The sequence below is a fragment of the Camelina sativa genome, chromosome 16, assembly GCF_000633955.1.
Source record: "Camelina sativa cultivar DH55 chromosome 16, Cs, whole genome shotgun sequence".
NCBI classification, from domain to species: domain Eukaryota; kingdom Viridiplantae; phylum Streptophyta; class Magnoliopsida; order Brassicales; family Brassicaceae; genus Camelina; species Camelina sativa.
In genome coordinates this window covers 8,843,448-8,853,320 of record NC_025700.1, presented here as the reverse complement: position 1 = coordinate 8,853,320, position 9,873 = coordinate 8,843,448, and the positions used below count along the sequence as shown (strand labels likewise).

Below are 9,873 nucleotides of genomic sequence, written 5' to 3'. Positions count from 1 at the left end.
GAAATGTTATGTGACAGACTCATGTTCGTTGAAGAAGAGCGCGACCAAGCTTTACTACGCATCCAGAACTACCAGCAAGCTGCCGCAAAATTCTACAACAAGAAAGTCAAATCTCGCTACTTCGCCGAGGGCGACCTCGTCCTCCGCAAAGTCTACGAGAATACAAAAGAGAAGAACGCTGGAAAACTCGGCGCGCATTGGGAGGGTCCATACTTAGTTTCCAAGATTGTCAAGCCCGGCGTTCACCAACTAATCGAGATGAACGGCACGCCAGTCCCGCGATCTTGGAACTCCGCCAACCTCAAGCGCTACTATCACTAGTCAATCAACCGCAAAAAAAAAGAGCTCGTCATCGAGCATTCACTTGTAATTTGAACTACGAATGGTATGATCCCTTTCGAGGGTACGTAGGCAGCCTTTCACGAGGTGCAACTATAACTTTAATAAAAAAAGAAAAAGTTTCGCAATGACGTCCTAGCCAGGCGGACACCTATAAAACGCGCTCCGCATGGGTGGAGTGGTTAAAAAATCCACGTCCTTACTTCGGTAGGAAATTTTAAGCCGAGCCCACACTCGCAAAGCTAGCGGGAACCAGAGTGAGTAAGCCGAGACCCCGACTCGCATACCCGCAATTCCCGCAGCACCCACAGGGTAAGCCGGTCACGCGTACCGCACCAAAATGGTAAGACAAGTCTCTCTTGTCTACTTAAGACGTTTCGGGGAACAACATATCCAGGGTAAGCCAGGAGACGTCCTGCACTGCAAAATATGCCCTGTAAACAACGAAAACGTCGCATCTCTATTCTACGCAATAATCAATTTTTGTGCGGGAAAAGTAGCTTCATTATAATCAAAGAAACAAAAATCGACAATAATCAAGTTCATAAATCAAAAGCAACCAAGTTTGCAGACATCCAAAGGAAAAGTACAAAAGCAATCAGCAATCGAGTTCGCAATGACAAAGAAAATCCAAAAGCAAGAACAACAAGCAACAATACGAGGACTTATCACTCGTTAGCAGCATCACCAGCGCCTTCGTCGGTAGCCTCCGGAAATGGCTCTAGATCAGCGTCAGGAAGCGGCGACCCACAACCCTGTTAACCTTCGCTTCGAACTCTGCCTGGCTAGCTGCGAGACGCTCCATCCTAAACTCGGGAATCGTGGTTCCCCTGCCAATCAACTTCTGAAGACATTGCCTGGTCCCGGTCACTTGGCTGAGAACAAGCAAATCAGGCTGTCTCTCACGCGTTGCAATCAAGTGCGTCCTCATACGCTCCCGATGCGCCCCCGATCACAACAGCGGCCTTCGCACGCTCTTCGTCCCCGCGATCATCTCGCGCCTTCCTGAGATGCGCTGTCTCGGAATTGAGCTTCCGCTGAGACTCCTTAAGTGAAGCCGTCAGCTCCTTAACAAGCGCCTCACCATCCTTGCACGAGTTCTCGGCCTCAACCAACGCTTCTCGGACAAGCAAAGTCTCCTTTTTAGCCGTGTGCACCTTGTCCTCATAGTCGCCAACTAGGCGGTTCGTCCAGCTTATCGCCTAAGAGATCAAGGAAAATAGTTAGATTATGGCTAAGCAAGAAGCACATTTAAGAGAACTGAAGGATCAGATTCTAACCTGAAACTGCTGACGAACGGCCTCCTCGTACGTGGTCGGACAAGCCAAATCACCAGGAGCAGGAAGCGGAACGAAGTCACCATGAATCTTGCTGGCAAGATCTGCACAAGCTCGTGAATCGCCAGAGAATGCTTGATCTCTCACATCGTAGCGGAAAGAAAACGAGTGATCGATCCTCACGCGACCTCCCACCGCGTAATGAAGACGCCTAGAACTTCCTCCAACATCACTTCGAGGACTCGAGCGAGACGACCTCTTCCGAGAATGATCACCACCACGGGGCACGGAAGAAGGCTTCTTCAGAGCACGAGTTGCAGCAACCTCGGCGGAATGAGTCCTACGACCAAGCTCACCCTCGGGAGCGGGCACCTCGCCATCCTGATGCTCAACGACAACGCACTCCGTGTAAACCTTGACAGTTGGAATAACAGCCTCGGCTGCTATAACAGGTGCATCCTCGGCATCGAACAAGTCAGCATAGCACGGCATCGGGCAATCTCCCATTTGCAATCCAGTCCGCGAACCTGCAGGACAAACATAAAAATAAGTTACGTGAACATATGAGCATCGGGATGCAGACAAGCAGAATTGAAAACTTACAAGACTTGAAGTGTGAAAGGACACAAGGCCACTTCAAAGTCCCACTGTGAAGAAAAATGGAAGCTTTGTCAACGGTCTCGAAGTCACACGCAGCAGAAGGTGGAAGGTTATCTGCGAGTACAAAAAAAATACAATCAGCAAAGATATTTAGAAAACCAGAAAAACACGAACCCAACCCAGTAACGACTATCGGGAATCAAATTCAAAGCAGAAGGACAAGTCGTGTCCGGATCTTCAACCGAAATCTTGTTTATTTCCACGAAGAAAAACCGCCTCCGCCAACCATGAATGTTACTCTTCTGGTCGCGCGAGATCGTAAGGCCTGGCATACAGCGAGCACTGTATAGTCCCGTATGGTCGAGCATAGGTCTCGTAACGAGCTCAAAGAGGTCGCAATTGATCGAGATTCCCATCCTGGCACCGGTTATTGTGAGTCCCACCGCATTACAGATTGTGGAGATTGACAGCTGCGAGAATGCAATTTCCGACGCGCGGAGTAACTCGTCAAGAATTCTGGAATCGGGAACTACAGGCCTCATTCGATAAAGAAGTCTTCGTAAACGCATAGGTGACCTTCTGGGCAGTCCCATGGACGTTCGTTGGCACTGGGCAGCACAAGCTACAGGTTGTCGGTGCTCAGAGTCCCATAGAGATCGTAAATGCGGGCTAGGGAAACGTCGGTGCTCAGAGTCCTTCCATCGTCACGGAAGACAAGTTCTCTGCCTCCCGTATGATCCTTGCAACGTCTCGGCTCCACCGTTCTCGGAACTCCGCTACCAACGACGAAACCAGTGACCAGAGACCTAGGAACACAATCCGAGCCGGTACGTTCTTCGTACGCTAACACCTTCCTTCGCCGTTGACTTGAAGGATGTGGGATCAAACTAAGGTCCTGAGCGTCTATAGGAAACATGACGTCGAGCTCCCGAACATCTTCTTCCGTCAAATCCGCCAGATCTGTTACGACACCTCTTCCCTCCGACGGTTCCCACCAAGAAGGATAACTCGTCTCGGGTTCATCAAGGTCTCTCTCTAGCGCACGATACTGGTCATCTCCAAATTCCTCCGGAACGTCACCATAGATATCATCTCCTAAAGCCATTGCGCGAGACCTTGCAAAACCATCCAAGCAACCGGTCAGTATTGGAGCAACAGATCACGTCAGAAACATCATATTACTCAAGACTGATCAATCACACCAGAATTGTAAGCGCCACTGCCATCCCGAATATTGCTCTATTCTTGCAACTTGGCCTCGCCAAGTCTCGGAGACACGATCGATCTCCCCAAGTCTCCCCAAACCGTGATCTCGCCAAGTCTCGCCAAACCGCGATCTCGCCAAGTCTCGCTAAACCGCGATCTCGCCACAACCACAATTCATGTCATAATCTCGTACGTGAATTTTGATCTCAACACTTCACCACACGCGAGCTCGCCGGTCTCGATCTCGCCATTCTAATCTCGCCAATCTCAATCCCGCTAGTCTGATCTCGCCATGATCACGAGCTCGCCACTCCATCCCGCACATACGTCATGTATTTGCGACCTCGCCACGATCCTTGAACTCCCCAAGATCTCGAACGCACCACTAGAGTTTCGATCTCGCCACCAAAGATCTCGATCTCGCTGCTTCGCCACGGAAAACCTCAACCTCGCCATCTAACAACCTCGCCATCTCGCAGGTCGCCAATCTCGCCATCCCGCCACCAAGACAACCATCTCACCAACCTCACCATCTCGTATCTCGCAACCTCGCCATCTCGCAGCTCGCCAATCTCGCCATCCCGCCACCAAGACAACCATCTCACCAACCTCACCATCTCGTATCTCGCAACCTCGCCATCTCGCAGCTCGCCAATCTCGCCATCCCGCCACCAAGACAACCATCTCACCAACCTCACCATCTCGTATCTCGCAACCTCGCCATCTCGCAGCTCGCCAATCTCGCCATCCCGCCACCAAGACAACCATCTCACCAACCTCACCATCTCGTATCTCGCAACCTCGCCATCTCGCAGCTCGCCAATCTCGCCATCCCGCCACCAAGACAACCATCTCACCAACCTCACCATCTCGTATCTCGCAACCTCGCCATCTCGCAGCTCGCCAATCTCGCCATCCCGCCACCAAGACAACCATCTCACCAACCTCACCATCTCGTATCTCGCAACCTCGCCATCTCGCAGCTCGCCAATCTCGCCATCCCGCCACCAAGACAACCATCTCACCAACCTCACCATCTCGTATCTCGCAACCTCGCCATCTCGCAGCTCGCCAATCTCGCCATCCCGCCACCAAGACAACCATCTCACCAACCTCACCATCTCGTATCTCGCAACCTCGCCATCTCGCAGCTCGCCATCCTGCCACTAAGACAACCATCTCGCCAACCTCACCATCTCGCGGCTCGCAACCTTGCCATCTAGCCGTCTATCACCAAGACAACCATCTTGCCAACCTCCCAGCTACGCCATCTCGTTAACCTCCGTGCACCACCGTCTCAAGATCAGCGCACCATCAACCTCCGCGCGTCTCAAGGCCTCAACCCACACGATCCAGCGTCACACGCACCTCTACGGCAGATCTTAGCACATGGCGCGCCAGTAGCCACGACTCGGCAGAATATTGCGGTTTACGCGTCCTGGGTACGGTGGCGCCAAACCCTTCAGTACAAGGAGGAAAGAGACATTGCGAGGAGACGAGTCGAGACGATGGTGCCATAGCAAGGAACACGACGGCGGTGTAGGCGGAGCAACTCACGGCTTCGGTCGGCTCCATGGCGGCAGAAGGGCTGAGCACGCGTGGGTCCAGCGGCGCCGGCCATATGTCGAGACAGTCTCTGCGGCGAGACCATGGTCATCTTCTTGCGGCCACCTTCGATCGGCTCCATGGCGGCGGAAGGGATGAGCACGCGCGGGTCTAGCGGTGGCGGCCATATGACCAGATCCGGTCCAGATCCGTCCGCAAGAAGACGACACCGGCGGAATAAACCGGCCGGATCCAGCGGCGGCGGCCCTATGACGAGATAGTCTCAGCGGCGAGACCATGGGTTCTCTCAAACCAAGATCAAAAAAAAAATATGCAAAGGAAGAAGAAAAGGGAGAAGAAGGAAGAAGAAAGGGAGAAGGAGAAAAGAAATTTACCTTTTGGAGAAAGAAGGAGTTAGAAATGAAACTAGGTCAAGGAGACATATATATATGGTGGGGACCAGCGCGTTGACCGAGGTAAAAAGGAAAACCCTAGTTTTGGAACTATCACAACTTCCCGCGCCTCGGGAAACATGCAGAACACGCAAAATTCTTGATTAAAACCCGAGAGACCAGAGAGACATGCGCAATGCACTATTCATCCCGGAACTCCCCGGATGTCTCGAAAAATGTGCGCAATGCACTATTCATCCCGAAATCTTCTGGATGCCTCGAAAAATGTGTGCAATGCACTATTCATGCCGGAATCTTCTGAATGTCTCGAAAAACGTGCACAATGCACTATTCATCCCGGAATTTCCCGGATGTCTCGAAAAACGTGCACAATACTCCATTCATACTGGAACTTCCCGGATGTCTCGAAAAACGTGCACAATGCTCTATTCATCCCGGAATCTTTCGGATGCCTCGAAAAACGTTCGGAACGCACTATTCGACCAGGACTTTCTAGAAGGCCTTCAAGCTCTTAAAATTTTCTGTTCTTTCTGCAAGACGAACCTGAGATGCAGAATTGTACCCGACTAGCAATCGCTAATCGGACTAGGGGGGACCATTGTTGGATATGGGTTCTGCCCCCAACATTTACAGAAGCCCAAACAGAAGATCTTAAGAAGTATTGGGCCTAAAATCTTGGATCTGGTCCATCTGGCCGCAGGGGCAAAATCGTCATTTTCAGAAGAGACTGAAGGAACTCTAGGTCAATGGCCACTATAAATACCTGATGTCATTGTCACATCAGGGGATCCACTTTTTGGGCAATTAGAGAGAGGAGAGTAATTGCTTTTGTATTAACTACGCTTAGCTCCTTAATTATTATTTTCTGTAAACCCTCACTTCAATTATACATTAATAAAATGACATGTTCCCATTTATCCCTAAGAATATCCATACTATTTATATTGTCGATTTAACACATCAACACCGTCCACCCACTGTTTTGACCAGGTTACCATTATGTGCTGTCTTTGTCTTATATATAAATAGAGTCATACGAAATTAACACAGAGACACATGCATGTCTCATTCACAGAACTCAAACTATATAAATAAGTCATGCCAATCATCAACAGTTCTGAAACCTTTACGAGCTTCTTCAATGACTGGCTTCTCCGTCACAGGCACACTTTGATGATGAAACCACCAGGGTAAATCCGGTAGAAAAAGAATCTCTTGTCACCCAGTTTCTCTCTCACAGTCTCCAATATTACCAAGAGAAATCAGCTGCCGTGTCCGTCGCGGGAGATGACATATACGATTTCTTCTCCCCACCTTGGCTCAGCTCTTGCGTGAAACTCATCCTTTGGATCGGGGGTTTCAAGCCAGGTATGGTTTTTAAACTCATAGCCACTTATGTTAACGACCTTACAAGTCACCAGAAAGACCAACTTGAGAGCATACGGTTAGAGACTAAACGGAGGGAGAGAGCTTTGATGGGAAGGTTCACATCTACAACAGAGTGTGGGGGATCCACTTCTGATGGTTCCATTTAAGCGCATCGGAGCGTTGAGACTTGGCGAAAGAGAGCAGTCAGAAATGGAGGAGGCAATGGAGGTTTTGAAGAAGGAGATGAAGGAGGCAATGAAAAACGCTGATCCGCTCCGGTGTGTTTCGGTTAGGAAAGTGGTAGAGGTTCCCGAATCCAGGGCAGGCGATCAAGCTGCTTAGAGCCGCGGGAGAGTTTTATCTAAAGTTGAGAGATTTAGGTGTTCAGATAGAAACAGTGCTTTGATAGGAATAATGTTGAAGATCGACTTATAATTGAGTAGAGAAAGAGATATGTGTTCTTTTTTTCTTCTTAAAAGTATTTCGACATATATAAGTTTTGGTCTGTATAAGTGAACACCATTTGGTCTAGTATAGATTTGAATAGTTTTTTTTTTTTTTTGTATTTCTAGTGAGGGTTTTGTAAATGATGATGAATTAAGTAAGTAAGAGAGTGATTTATAATTTTAATCAACTCATTTCATATCATCTTCTTACCCAAACTTTTTTTCTTATTTATGTTCGATTGTGATAAGCTTTATGTAAACTATACAGTTTCCCTAGTTGATTATATAGATAAAGTACAAAAAGGAATTAAACAAAAAAAAAGAAAAAAATAAGAATGTCCACAACTTATCCTAACACTGTTCCAATCTACATTTCTACTCATGCTCCTGTCACATGTAAGTTAAATTAAGATAACTTAACTTAAATTACGTAGGCATTAATTTCCATACATGATACATTGAGTCGTTGGGCCTTGGTGAAGGTGGCTAGGCTTATCATATTATTTTGGTGTGCATGTTGGCTTCTTTTGTTCAGCATGCATATGGGTCTTCTTTTATTTTCTTTTGGGATTTGGACAACAAGCAATCCATTTATATTGTCCATTGGCTAAAGATTAGAAATTCCTATATACTTTTGTGCAAAAAACTTATTTAATATGAAATGGGGTTCTTTAACGGTTATTATTCGTCCTTTTTGTTTTCATTTACATCTTGTTAAGGCCCAGTAATGATCACAATCGTGTTAAGGCCCATTAATGATCACATTTTACCTTCTTCCAGTGATGTCGATGCTTCTCCTATGATCTCCAGTCTCCACATTTCATCATTGAATTTAAAGACTTATGGGTAACTAATATCATGTATCATCTTTGTTGTCTATTGGCAGTGTGGCTCGAGGGGATCTTCCTCCCATGAAATTGCCTCTTTTTCTTATTATATTTTATGTGGCTAGTCATAACCTAGTAGTACCTAGAAGTCTTATACTATTGTTGATTTAGTAAGGTGGTTGATGCATAGGTTTAACATGAAAGGGTATGTGTAAAGGAATGTTGAGAAAATATGTCTCAACTAGCTCTCACGCATGGGAGGAAATGTGAGCCATCTGCTGCAGTTTGGGCCTAGGCCTCTAATTTTAAGGCTATGTGATACCTTGTACGTCTTGTTTTTCACGTTAAGATATTGACATCATTCAACTTTATAAATTACATACAGTAGAAATGTATAAATGCATATAGTGTATATAGATATTCCAAATATTCATCAAAACAAAAAAACAATACTGTTTTTAACCGAATCAGACCAAAATCATTTGGTTAATAAATATAACAATCAAATAAATTTTTAGATTAAACCATAACCAAACCAAACCATTTATTTCAGTTTGGTTTTTTGGATTACTGTTGTTTTGCCCACCCCTATCTTATTATATAAACCTTGGTTCTCAAAGATAGTAACTCACCAGATCGTGACACGTGTCAATTTTAACGATTAAATTTCAAATTTAGTAACTCATCAAATCGTGACACGTGTCAATTTTAACGATAAGAAATCACAGTTTTGAAGCTTGATAAAAGAAAGCGTAAGATAATTGTAATCTTATTATATTAAAAAAAAAACAAATAAGATAAATATACTATGTGTCATCCATATCAAAGTTTTACTGTTACAAAATATTCTCAACCACTATATATATGGTAAAATAAATATATTATATGCCATCCATATTTGGTCGTATAGTTATACTATATAACCTAACACATTAAATTTTATGTCATTTTTTGCACACAAAAAAATAATAAATAAACTTTATGTTTCTATGGTTAGCCAATTTTGGACATTGAGTGTTGCAACTAGATTTGTGAAGGCACATGCGAAGAAAACGAAGAAAATGAAAATCATGAAAAACCCGATTGGCAGTCTTGGGAAAAAAGCTTGAATTGAAGTTTGCTAATTTTTTTATTATACTAAAAATCTTACTATAGAAAATAGGGTTTTCAAATTAGTCATTAGCATGATCATGACACGTGTCAAGATCACTGAAAGGATGAGAAATGCAGATAATTAAGAAAATAACATCATATCTAAATACAATTTACATGTTTATATCTTAAAAAAAAATTCTAAATCAAAAAAGAAATTTAACAAAACTAATATATTTTCCATTGTATGTTACTTATATTATACGTGTTTTCTCAATAATATTTTGACATGATATAAACAAAAAAAGTAATTCACTAAGCATGTATATTATTAGCTTATTAATAAATAAATAGTGAATAACAAATTTAAAAAGAATAACATAAGTTATGTCAAAAGAATTATTGTTTTTGAAACATAATAGGACAGCTAATTAAGAAACTAACATTATATTTACGTAACATTACATGTTTCTATCGAAAGTTATGATATTTGATTTGGTTTTTCTTATATAATTTTGTCAATCTATTGCGTGGATCTTTGATTCGTGCGGGTTTTTCAATGGAAGCTACCAGATGCAAATGAAATCGAAGTATATAAGCGCGCTAATTTAATCGAGCATGGAGAGACTGATGGAGGTTCCAAAAATGATTATATAGTTAGTAGCATTATAAGTTTGGAAGATGAGTCGGTGGTTGATGTTTTTGGTCAAAATTTAGAGTTTTCTTTTCTGAATAATGTTGATGATTTCGGTATTGAAAC

The 9,873-nt window shown here is 44.5% G+C and overlaps 1 pseudogene; it reads left to right on the top strand.

Moving 5' to 3' along the window:
• LOC104753494 lies at positions 6,479-7,171 on the top strand (annotated as a pseudogene).